We start from the raw sequence: 13,346 nt of genomic DNA, 5'->3' as shown, positions 1-13,346 counted from the left end.
CCCCTCCTGGCTCAGCCTTCCCCTGCAGCCCCTCCGAGCAGTCACTGTGAGCAGGGTCCATCCAGCAGGAACACCAGCACCTTCACAGCCCCCAGAGCCGCTCACCCAGAGCAATCCCCTCGGCCTACAGGGCTGGAAGCACAACACCACTCACAGATTTCTCTGAGCTACTCCCTGCCTCCCCTGTCCCCGCAGCATTATAATAAGGAGACCTGAAGGTGCTGCTGCTTGTTTTATAGCTCCCGAGATCAACTGTTCCCAGCATATTTTCCTATTTTTGAAATTACCTAAAACAAGGAAAAAAATAGAGAAAAAGAAAGAAAATAAATAGAAAACTATTTTTTCTGATTTGGCACTCTAAAAATATTTGCGTCCGTAATTATAAAACCACATGAACTCTTTTATTATTAAAATTGAAGCTGCCTTCTCCTTCTGGAAATGTCTGCTTACATCGACAAAAGAACTTCAGGAGCCGAATGAATGCCACAGCAAACATATCTGTGTGCAGGTATCTGAGTACATGGGCAACATGCTAAGTGTCCCTCAGACTTAAAGTGTGGCAAAATATCAGTCAGCAATTCAAATGCAATCAATCAAAGGCTGTAGAAAATGATGACTTAATTAATATTTGATAAAGGTATATTGGTTATTATAATAATAAATTCATTTTTGCTTCGCTCCTCTTCCTTCCCCTTTGCAAAATATTCTACGGGTACGCAAAGCAATTTACTTTTCTATTTGTGCTTTAACAAGTTTGAAAAGAGCAAATCACTTTGAAACTCCAGAGAAATTGGACAAGAGCTAAATGTTTTCCTTGGCAGATAACAGGATATGATGGCTGAGGTTAATTTAAACTTACGTGCATAAAAATAAATAGGCAGTACATTGCCATCTCAAATCTATAGACTCCCTCCAAAAAGACTTCCCTGATTTAAATAAAGAATGCATAAGGTAATGCACCAGCTACACACCAAATATTGACCCAACATTCCCTCTTTTTTATTCATAGAACTCCCATTTGGAGCACCACTGAGATGAAGCTTTTTGCAGCCTCCTCCCCTCCCCCCCAGTTTTTTTCTTAAAGCAAAACAAAAAAACCTGATCCACGCTTAGATGTGTATTTAGGACCATCCTGCCTGGACAATTTCTATGAGTTTGGAAAAGTCTTGTGGAAGACCCTGAAAACCACTATAGCATCAGATCATCATTGCAAACTATTATGTACATAGGCTTAATCCAAATCCCATTTGAAGGCAGCAGAAAACCCCCCGTCACCTTCAGAGGCCTTTGGATCAGATCCTTTGTTTCCAGAGGTACGGAATAACAAATTCCCAATGTATGCAAGAGAGAACAGTATGCAACTACTAAATAAATGGTCACACTAATCTGTGAAAAAAGACAGGTTTTACAAAGGGCAACTCAAAATGAGGAGATCTTATATTTGATGGTATATATTTTTAAAAAAGAGGCTGCAAAGGGCCTGATCCTATTTTATTCCTACATATCCATCTACAAATGAAAGCATCCTGAGCAGAATTATGTACTATTTTGGAGAACACAAGTCAAATATAATGAAATCCTACTGGTCCTGGAGATTTAAAATATCCTGTGTGAGTGCAGAGGGGAAATCTCTGCCCCATTCCTAAGGAAATGATGAGCTTTTTTGCTCACGAGTGAGAAGTTACAGGCCAGATCCATCAGCGATTTCCTAACGCGCACACGGACTGTGTGAGTGAGGATCGGGCAGAGGAGGATTGCTCCAAAGCCCCCCAAACCCGACAGAATTCAGCCTGTTGGGGGTCAGGTACAGGGTCAAACACACAAACAAGTCCAGATTTGCACAGCCACTACAGTTTACAGCGGGATAAGCTCAGGACTCACAAAAAGCGCGTGTGCACTTGAAAACATCTCCCCATCCATTCCCCATGTCCTGGGCTCGCTCTGCTGAGGAATGTCTATTGTGCTGGCTACAGGGATTTCAACTTTGTCTCCTGGCTGTACCACTGAGTCTCGCCAGCTGCACACCCCGAACACTCGAGCACCCATCTCTCCAGAGATCAGACGCACTTTGGGGCACGCAGGCTGTGCCAACACCCATGGAGCCACAAAACAAAGACACGCCATCATATCTCTAAATTATCCCCTCCTGGACAGGTACAGGCACCATAAATCCAAATGAGAACCGTCTGGCAGCGGGGCTTTGTTGTGCATCCTGGACCTGCCCGAGCACCACCAGTGCGGGGGGAGGAGGGAGGGCTGGTTCCAGCACCTGCTCCGAGCTGTGGCCGGTGCATTGGGAGGAAAAGGCCTCGCAGGAGCGTGTTCCCACGTCCCTGAGGGAAGGTGCCGGCTCACAGGCCTGCCCTGCCCCACGCACCCATGTGCATGGCACAGCCTGCCATCCGAGGCCTGCCGAGGCCGTGGTGCCACCGGAACGTGCGGTGCCACAGGAATGTGCGGTGCCACAGGAACATGTGGCACCCGGGAGAAGGCCCAGTGCAGCACAGAACTCCTCCTGCTCACAGGGGAGCTGCTCAAGTGCTGAGTGGATGGGAATTACGCACCCCACGCTAAAAAAAAAAATTGTTTTCCTTTCCAAAACAAAACTGGATAATAACAAGGCATTCCTTTCACTCCTCCTTTTATTTCTCCTTAGCTGCTACAAAATGTTTATGGATACTTGGCACGTACTTGGAGAAGACAGTGCTGTACCCACACGCCACACAAAACACAACCCAGCCTTACAGTTCTATCGACTCACTATATTGCAGGAACACGAGAACCCGGGACGGCACCCACAGTGTATCTGAAAGTGCTAACTCCAGCTCCATTCCCTTTCTCTTCTGCACCTCCTCCCTTTTCCCTCTCCTTTACCCATAATAAAATCTCTCTTACCCTGATCCAAACCTGGTAGTGTGCACCCGACAGAACTGCAATTCATTTTAAAAACTTTCGGCAGACGCCCCACTTGTCACACCTCTGACAGCAAGGATGCCATGGCACCCCTCCTGCCTGGGCTGTGGGCCTGCTCCCCTGGGATCAGCCCGCTCCCCCGGGATGGCCGCTGTGCCACGCACGGAGCACGGCGCTCGTGCCAGGCCTGGAACACACGGACCTTGCCCTCGTGTTCCCCGCTCACTAGCACTCGGTAAAAGACAGATTTTTAGTCAGGATAGGTGGGAGGTTAAGAATGGATCATTCACTTATCAGTAACACCTAAAATATCCTTTTGGAGGACAAATATCCTTTTGGAGGATGAGGGAGAAAGACGGAGCTGGGAGCAAAACCAGTGCATCTTAGATTATTTTCACTCTTTCCCTCAATTATTATCTGAAAATATGCAAAACTTCATCCTAGCCAGCTATTAAAAAAAATAATATTTTAATTAAGCAAAGTATTGTCTATGTTTCTAATTTTTCATTCCGTGCACCAAACATTTTGTACGAGAATCTTGGCAGTCCAACACAAAACACTTTCAAAATGTAAATGCTCCAGCTCACGTGCATAATTCCTGAAGGCATTCATCTGAGGGGCTGAACAGTTCTATCTGCAGTTATATTCCAAGTTACAGACTAAAAATAATTTTAATTTGGAAACCTGGAAATCACCAATGTAATGAACAGATTTTAATCCCTCTTCAATTAACATGCACATGGTCTTTCTGCACTGCTATGTTCATTTTCAGCATGCTTACAGAAATCCTCCCTGCGAAATGAACCAGGCAATTCTGCTCATTTTATGTTCAGAGACATCATTTCTAGCAAGCCACCACAAAATAATGAACTAATACACCAGAAGCAATTTTATATTCCTTTAACTGCTAGTCCTCAGCAACAAAACAGCCCCCCAAGTATTACAAGCTAGGGATAAAAAAAAATCCTCTTTAGATAAACGGCATCATTAGGAGCAATACCACCGAGCACTCTGAAATCTCTCAGTGAGGAGTGTTCAGCAGTTTATGATTTTGTAACGACTGCGAGTTAAAAGCCTCAACTAATATTTTATCTGCACTGTACTGTGTAGCTACTACAGGCCTCTAAAAACTCCTTCGAAGAAATTAATTTTAGCTATCACCAAGCCATATGCTCCTAAATTCCTTTCTTAATCTACACAGTTCACTAAAACATTCTCCAGCTACTTTTAGGGTGATCGGCCAATAAATACTGTTTTACTACTTACAGTTATGAGTTGTATTTCAGTTTATGTTGCCATAAAACACTCCTAATGCAAAGCCACTACAGAGATGATTTTGATACAATGCTGTCAATGGCCTGAATTTAAAACTATTTGTCTATAAGCACTAAGTATTTTCCAATTATTTTGTAGGGGTTAGGGGCTTTTTGTTTGTTTGTTTTGTGGACAAAAACCCCAAATTTATTTGCATTTCTTTAGTTATTTACTTTAAATCCTAGACATAAATAAAATTAAAAGATTAAAATAATTTACAGAAGTGTCCCATTTTTTTCCAGTGTAGAAAAAGCATTTTATTTTAGAAATATATACAAAAGGAATAGATTCCTCATAAAGTATCTTTAAAATATATTAATTTCCAGATACTTTAATTTGCACACGGACTTGTCTATCTAAAGAATTCAAAGTAAGTATTATCATAGGTCTGGCAATTTCATAGCAGTAATAAATCTAAAGCGTTTAACCATCTGTCAAATTGCGCCTAACTCAGAACATCCATGTCCACATGCTACTTTGGTCTATAAATGGCATTATTCTAATATTTAAGTGTTCTACTTAAAATAAATTCCTTCATTAACACCCGAAGAGAAAGAGAGTGGGAGTGCGCGTGAGCATGTGCCCGTGTGCGCACGGAGAACATAAAGAGAAAATACACTTATGGCACTTACGGACCTCTAAAGGCCTCGAAAAACAGTTTTTAAAAATACATGATGAAGATGGCAATTATAAACCGACCCCGAACAATTCCAGCTATTACAAAATTTAAATATGAACCCTGAAAATACTCATGTTCAAATTCCCGTTGCTAGGAAAATCAGGAAGCCCAAGTGTGAGGAGGTACAATGAGTGAAGATGATCCCATAGTTACCTGCAGAGCCAGGAGTTGAGCAATGCGGCCGCGGCCCCTCTCTCGTGTGTGCCCCTACAAACACACCCCACGCACTGGCTGGCGGCTGCCTTGGAGCTGCTCAGCACAGGGGTGCTTAATAATGCTCCACACAGGCTGAAATATTAAATAAATGTAAAAACTTGCACCGCCCAACTTTGCTTCTTCTCTGAAGCTCCCTTCTATTTTTTTTTTCTCGAAGGGAAGGGGGAAGCGCCATTCAGGAAAGCAGCTATATTGTGCTCAATGAAGGCAGGACTGGCACAAGTCCTAGAACATTTGCATTCAGAAATAAAAGCTGTGAGCGACCTTTGTCTGCTAAGAAAATGAAGCTTGCTGGTTTTAAACAGGCTAGCGAAGGGAGGGGCAGACTCGACAGAGAAGGAGAGGAGAACCTAAAAAACAGCAACAATAGCAAATATTAGTCTATCGCATCCCTAATCGCCAGCAAAGCAATCCTCCCGCACGAGCGCGGGGCTCGCCGGGTGCTCCCGCACTCCTGGTTAATCATAAATGCGCAGGCAGACGCGAGCCAATGTGCCGATCCCCACGTAGTTCCCAAACTTGGTTCTCCCGGCTGGCATCCCCCGCGCCCCGGCGGGAGCAGCTTACCCGGCAGGGCTGGATGCGGCTCCGCAGTCCCCGCGGGCGGCGCGGCCGGGCAGGGCCTCGCCCAGAGACCCGCACCGGCCCCGCGGCAACAATGGGCGGCTGCGAGGGTGGCACGGACGGCGGAGAAGGGAAGGGAAGGCAGCAGGGCAGGCAGGAGGGAAGGGAGAAGCGAGAGGAGGGAGGGAGGGAAGGAGGGAGGGAGGGGGAGAGACGGAGGGAGAGAGGAGGGGAGGGGAAAAAGAGAAGCGTGTTAAGCTTGTCTGGTAGTTAACAAGTCTTGAATGAAGAATGTTAGCAAACAGACAAACAGCATGTCTGATGCATGCTAATAGTCCTGGCTTCACCACTGACACTATGAATAATTCAGTAGAAAGGAGGGAAAAGAAGAAGGGAGGGAAAAAAAAAGGCGCCCTCCACCCTCCCTTCACGCTCCCAAACGTCTGCAGAGGAGACGGGAATAAAAAGTGTGCCGCAACTTTCTCCTTCCCACCCCTCGCACAGCAAATATTCAGCAAAAAGGCCGGTCGGGCACCAGCCCTTTCGCCAGCGCTGCACTCGGAGATTTTCGGTTCCTATTTTTGTTGCCTATTAATCTCCCCCCCCCCCTTTACCGCCTATTCTACTTCTTTTGTCTAGGAGCTGGCACCTGTCCCAGAGACGGCATTTTACTGCACATCCCCTTTTCCCTCCTCGGCAGAGAAGAGAGGGGGGGAGGTCTGCAAGGACGAAACAGCCTGTGCACCCCCTATTCCCCCCCCCAGTATTTCCATTCCAGCCATGGTCCAATTACAAGGGGTTGCAGGGATATCACCCGCCCTATTTCACATGGCGCAGATACCTACAGCTATTAAAAATATATTTCTATAAAAGAGAAAGAGAAAGGCAGCGAAAGGCTCGTTCCCTGAGCAGCACTGCGCACTGGGAGTCGGGGGAGGAAAATCACAAGTAAAAGCCTTCATCCTCAGAGCACACGAACCGGCAAAGCCCGAGTCATTGCTCAGGCAAAGGAATCCATTTCCTCAACGGAGGGAAAAGGGAGAGAGGGAAAAGGATGAGCAGAGGGCGAGCCCTGGGCGCTTTGCCCTCCGCATTGGGATGTACGGCGCAGGAGAGGCGAGAACCAGCCCCGCTCGGGAACGCTGGGAGAGGAGAGGAGGGCTCAGGCAAGCAGAGGAAAAAGAAGATCCTATTTGCAGCATTTTTAAAAGTTCTGCTCTGGCAAAGGCCGTCTGAAGGGGAGGCCCTTGCAGCAGGAATGCGAGCGGCGGCCGCCTTTCCAGAGTCCGGCCTCCCCCTTGTGAGCGACTGGAGCAGTCTGGCGGAGGAGGAGGAGGAGGACGTGAGCCAGCGAAACGCAGCGGGCTGGAGCTGATGATGAAAGCGGCACGGCCCTGCGCGGGCAGGCTCCTTCCATCCCCCGCAGCCACGGGCACACGGACGGCACCGAGCCCGGCCCCGCCGCGACCCCCGCGGGCCGCGCTGGGGACCCGGAGGGAGGGAGCGGAGGGAGCGAAGGCGCTGCGCTGGAACGTCAATGCAGCCACGCTATGGCAATAGGACAGGGCAGTGCGGCTAATGAAGCTTTGCACCGGGGGGGAAGCTGGGGCGGGTTCTACGGAAATACTGCCGAGATTCATACGGAGAGGAGAGGCTCCCCTTTCCACTCACACGTACCTCCACGGCTCTGTGTCGCACAGCAGCCCGCAAGGACCCCGGACTGCAGCACACACACACACACATAAAACCAGCCCCAACCCACCGAGCTGAAAATGGCTATTTGAAAAAGTAAATACTGTATGTGACAGAAAAACTTTGTGATTTTGTTTTCTCATGCCCTTACTTCCAAACCAGCTGCACAGCCAAGCTCAGGCTGCTTGGCCCTTATAACTCTCTTGGCACCGAGTCAAAAGCTGATAAGCATTTGGGCGAGACAGCTCAACTGCTGTGCTGGAAGAAAAACAGCTGCCATGATTGCTGTTTGATTGAGAGCGCTCGCACACACTCACAAAAAACATACCGGGCTGCAAGGACGGGCCACAAATGCCTGAGGATTCGGCTTCAGAGGATCAACACACATTTCCTTAAAAAAAAAAAAGTTTTATATAGTTTTGCCTCCATTCTCCCCCCCTTTTCAGAGAAAACGTACCACATCGACTCGCTTTTCTTCTTCCCATCCCCCCTCCATAACCTCAAGCAAACTCAAGGAATTGTGCCAAAAGTCCCGTTGCTAGTTACCAAGTGCATTTTTTTAAACGTCCCTTTGATACTTCTTTCCCTCGTGCTTGCCATGGAATATGCAAGTAAGATAATCTTTCCATTACTTACAAGCAGTAATTAAAAAAGGAAAAAGAACCTCTAGCTCAGCGTTCCTTTGCCTCTTTCTCTCTTACGGGGCAAGAGGAGGCAAGCGAGGGGGAGAAGGATGTTTTTGCTCTTTGCCGAGTCCAACATTTGGCTTTTTCCATTTGTGGCAGATCACTGTAACGCTATTGTAAAACAACTTCCTGCCCCTTTTGGCTCACGTTCCAGAAGCTGCTCGGCTAAGTTCATAGCACAAACTTTTTTCCCCTTTGCCGAAGAAGAGAGACAAAAAAAAAAATTCCTGCAAATTATTTTCCCCCTTTTCTGGCTAATGGACTCAAAGGTGAATTTCCTGCAGCTCTTTAAGAATGTTACACAAGAGACGTCGGTATCCCAGCTGGATAATTCCTAAGATGAAAAGGTGGGGTCATTATAAATATATGTCTGTGTGTGTCTGCATTTTAATTTTGTCGTTTTGAATTGTAAGTCTCGGTCCCATCAGGTGGATAATGAGCTAAGCTGCTTCATCTGCGGTACTAATTTGTATATCTATCATAGCACAGATCATTGGCTCGGTACATACAGCCTCCTACTTTCCAATTGCTTTTGTACTCTAAGGTGACCTGCATCTCTCTCGTCAGCCTCCCTTCCACTAAATGCTCAGCCTGACCAAAATACCCACTGGAAGCTCCTAAACCCTCTCTGCTAGGAACGCTGCAGCCTCTCTGCTCTAAGCCAAAAAGGAAAACTAAGGCCTCCACAAGTTGCTCTCTCACGGTCTGTCCCTCCCTCCCTCCCTCTCCCTCTGTTTCTCTCATAGCAACAGCATTTCTTGGTGCGCCTGCTTTGGCATACATCAGCATTTCCACCGTCCAAGTGTCCTTTTGCGTCACATCTCGCCATTTCACCCAGCCAATGAAATCTCCTTCTTGCAATAAAAATATAGAGACTTTTGCTGTTATTGGTATATTCAAAATTTTTTTGTGTGTGCTTTCCTAACAAAAAATGTTGTCAAGCATTTGATTTGCCCTGCGCTGGAGGGGGGGAGGAAGGGGGAGGGAGGAGACTGTACTGGATTCAACCTTGAAGAGTCTTCTTTGTGGAAAATATGTTACTGTAAGAAAAAAGGGATTACATAGTTACTTAAGGAAAGTCATAGTTGTCCCTCTTACTTCCTATTGATTTTGCTTATGCTATCATTGCTTTCCTGATGTACTTTTAAAGCATCTAGGCAGCTTCAACTGATAGGAAAAGTCAATACCACGTGTTTCTAAGAGTTTGTAAAATATTCTTCAGGAAAAAGAATATATTAATTGATCTTTTATTCCACTAAATATTGATCATTAGGTGATAGGAAAAACTGCACTGGAACTCCCAGCCGTGAGTTTCTATCCCCCCCAAAGAGGCTGCTCTCCAACACAGAGCCCTGTGGAATGGAGCAGAGAGCTCCAGAGTCAGACTCTTTCCAGGATGCACTTACTTCTCCTGCAGCCTCCTGGGCTTGTTCTGAGTGCAGCAGGGAAATCCCCAGCTGTGGCCAGGATGGTGACAGAGGCTCCAGCCATGCCCGAGGTGTCCCAGGCCACAGGGCAGCCATTGGAGCCACGGGCACAGCCTGTGGCACGGCTGGAGCAGCACAGCCCCGAGCCCAGCTCCCTGTGCCCAGCTCCCTGTGCCCAGCTCCCTGTGCCCAGCTCCCTGTGCCCAGCTCCCTGTGCCCAGGCCTGACTCCCACCCCTCTGCTCCCCCAGCCACAGCCAGGAGGCACAGGGGGCACGGGGGGCTTTCCTGGAGCTGGCTGTGCTGCAGCATCCCTGACTCCTGCAGTGCCACAGCGAGGGAATCTTTGTTACACATTTCCCTCCAGCCTCACATCTCCAGAAAATACTCAACCACTGGCATTCGAGGAGAATAAACATTTCCTTTTGTAAGCCAAATATATGTTTTATGGTTTACCCTTACCAACTTTTTTTTTCTAATGGTGTGAAACCACAAAATGTTTTTAATACTTATTTTTAGGGAATTATAGTAAAAGCATACTAAAAATTATCAGGACATAGTTGACAAGATATTTAAACAGTAACTTTCCCACAAATTTTTATTTTGGTAAAATGACACCTAGTAATTCTGACCTCTTCTAATAACTTTGGTCTCTACTGCATATAGACTGTGGATGCAGAGGATACGTGTGCCTAAATTCTGGGTGGTTAAAAAGTAAAAGCAAGCAAAATTTCTGCATAACAGCCTTAGCAGCAGACAGCCGTAATGTCCAGCTAAAACTCTTATCATTTTTGTTTAAAAATAATGGCACGACATTCCTGATAGTATTTATTTTAACAGAACATGCACAAATGAGAATGTTAACCCTGCACAGAAAAAAAGAGATTACATGCGAGAGCGCAGGCAACAACTTTTAATGCCCATGTAAAATAACGGGCAGACCTAGTTTTTAGGGAAGGATTGGACTTAAGTATACAAGGAGCTTAGTTCAGTGTTTCACTTGTACTTAATCAGCTTTCTGAATGACTTTCTACCCTGTTTATCAGACACTACCTTTAGCTCCTTATTTATTTGTATGCTTTCTATATAAAATATCCATCTCCTTTTCTTTACTCTCTATGGCTACCCTTGATTTCTCACTTTTGTATAAATGTGGAAACAGCTGTGGTTCCTCCCTGCTTTTGCCCGCTCCTAACAGGGACAGTTCTGTGCCTTTGGAGGGTTCAAAGTGCCTCGCCTTTCCACAGTTAGGGCTCGTATTCTCCCCTTCAGAGCTACATTAACGTGTTCTATCTGTCACCACCTGGGCAAACTGCACTGAAAGTTGGCTAACTTCAGCTTACCACAGCACTACAAAACAAGGATTCAGGAAAGAGGAAAACAATTATACAAAGTCCAACCTGTAAGCTTCACTTAACAGAAATGGAATTCCAAAGAGGGAAGTGGAGGAATTATTTTAAGATTCAGCATGCCTGCATAAATTCAAATTATGTAAATAGTAGCAAGCCAGTATTTTCACACCGCAGTTTATACTATTACATAATTCTATAACCTCTCTCTTTCCCTTTATCACAAGTTCTGCCTATCGGAAACTCATTATAAATCCTCCTGCTGAACACTAATTCATTTGATTCTATTTTAACTCAGAGCAGCATCTCTTGTTCTTCGGTCTCAGCTTGGTGTGATACAGACATCCACACTGAGGTCACCTCTGAACAGACCTTTTTGCTTTCCAGACAATATAGTTAATTTTCAATATGGAGTGGTTTTTAATCTAGCAGCCACCAGAAATATAAATCATAAGTAATTAATAAAATAATAAATAATATAAATAATAATTAATAAAACATTATCAGGTACATGTTTGTTTTTTTAAAAAATAATACAATCAAACATTTTTTAGGGTTGAGTTATCCAGAAAAGTATAATTTCTCCTTTTTTTTATTGTACCATTAAAATAATTCCAATGCATGTTATAATTCCAGTGCATCGCCAAGAATAGCTTTACTTAACATTTAGAGAGCTTTTCTTTTTCAAGGCACTCTCCAGGAATTAAAAATACTAATTATTAAAATCTATCTATAAAAGCAAAGCAGTGTTGCCCATGGCTCCCAAAGGAGCCCCAGACAGTGTGCAGGATTGCAGCTGGTGCACCCCAGGGAAAGGACAGCGATCACACAGCAGGCAGGTTACTTGGGAAACTTCTATCTACTGTTGCATAACTTGCATTAATTCCAATGGATCAGTGGCCCATTAATCACGGGGGGAAACACTGAAATCCTGAACAGACAATTCTGAAAAGATCCAAACTGTAAAGGCAAGCTGAATAAGGACATATTTCCACACCCTTCCCTTCCAAACATAATGAAGCATTTTGCAAAAACACTTCCTCCGGTACACTGTATTTTAACAATGGTGTTTTATGGAAAACTTGGCATTAAACTGGTACCAACATAAGTTAAACTCTGGCAGGAGGACAAGTGGGTGTTTTTTGGGTTTTTTTTCTTTAAGAAAGGAGGCATTAAGTGGGGTGTTGCATCAGCAGGATTTTAAGGGTGCTACAGACGCAGTTCTGTTTATCTTCCAACATTTCCCCCTCTTTTTTTTGCCGTACAGAGCTCGTAACCGAGGGCAATGCTCTTTTTTCTGCCCGTGCCCGCTGCTGACAAGGCGGGGCAGCAGCAGCGAGCCCCGGCCCGGGGCAGGATCGTCCGGAGTGCCCTGTCCCGCCCGTGGCTGTGCCAGGCTGGAGGGTGCACAGCCCGGCAGCGCCGGCCCCGCTCCCTCCTTCCCGGCCCCGCTCCCGCCGCAGGTGAGCGGCGGCCCCTTTCCGGCCCGCTGCCCTCTCCGGCTGTCCCGCTGGGAATGCTGTCCCGGCACTCCCGCTCTCCCCGGGAGCACGGCCCTACAACGAGCTGTGGAGCTCCAAACCCAGCCCTCCCTCACCTAACGGGCATCCCTGCTCAGAACCCTCTGCTCGGTGCCTCGCAGGAACAGCTGCTGCAGATTACAAATAAAATAAAATAATATATGTAATATAAAAAAGGGGGAAGAAAAACAGAACATATTGTGGGAAAAAAAGAAAATGTTGACTTTACAGAATAATAAGCTGCAAAAAGTAAACAAATATACATGATGAAATCTTAATGAAAACTTACAATTTCTCAGGTCTAAAAGGGGCTTAAAATACCTTTATATTATAAATTAATTCAAGATTTTTAAACTAGTCAAGAGCTGTCCAGTGACACGAGTTCTCTGATATTAAGTATCTATTTTTTAATTACAAAATAGTGCAACAATCCCTAACAAAGCGAACTGCAGTGTGAACAAAAATGACATAAACCACAAATCCCTCCGTGGTTTTTTGGTAGTGAAATGTTATCAAAGCTGCAAAATTTGCATACACTGTAAGAAAATCCAAAGGGCCGTCCATGACGGTCTCCCATGGCCAGCATAGCTACAATCCCTGAGCACACACAGACACAACCCAAAATGGGGGGGCACAGAATTCACAGGGCACCATCTGTGTACGAGCTGAGTGCTGGTATCAGGTCTGTTTTCTGTGGCAGCTCCAGCTCTGCAGTTCAGGTTCCCGTTTCTCTGGGGTGTGTTAAAGCCACAATATATGGTCCATAAGGTGCACCTTACGCTGAGCAGTCCAGCCTGGCTATCCCAGTGTCACTGCAACCTCACACGGTAACACTGGGACATTTAAATCCCTCTCCCCGAAAAAAGAATTTCCTCACATCAACAATAATGATACATTATTGTTATAATAAAATATAATGTCAAGAGAATAATGAACCTACTGAAAGTATTCATGTATTTACTGGGCAGATAAATACAGGCTTCTACA

General features: G+C 45.6%; 1 long non-coding RNA gene across 2 annotated transcripts in view; it reads right to left on the bottom strand.

Annotated features, from left to right (window-relative positions):
• The window catches only part of LOC113976896, a 137,436-nt gene that overhangs the window by 58,884 nt on the left and 65,206 nt on the right, over window positions 1–13,346 (bottom strand). For both annotated transcript variants that reach the window (XR_003537200.1, XR_003537203.1), the window contains exon 3: window positions 7,707–7,769. This is a non-coding gene — a long non-coding RNA (uncharacterized LOC113976896). The remainder of the gene's footprint in view (window positions 1–7,706; window positions 7,770–13,346) is intronic.

Source organism: Neopelma chrysocephalum, unplaced genomic scaffold (genome assembly GCF_003984885.1).
Source record: "Neopelma chrysocephalum unplaced genomic scaffold, ASM398488v2 Primary Assembly neopelma1_188, whole genome shotgun sequence".
Lineage (NCBI taxonomy): Eukaryota > Metazoa > Chordata > Aves > Passeriformes > Pipridae > Neopelma > Neopelma chrysocephalum.
This window is presented reverse-complemented; position numbering and strand designations above follow the sequence as displayed.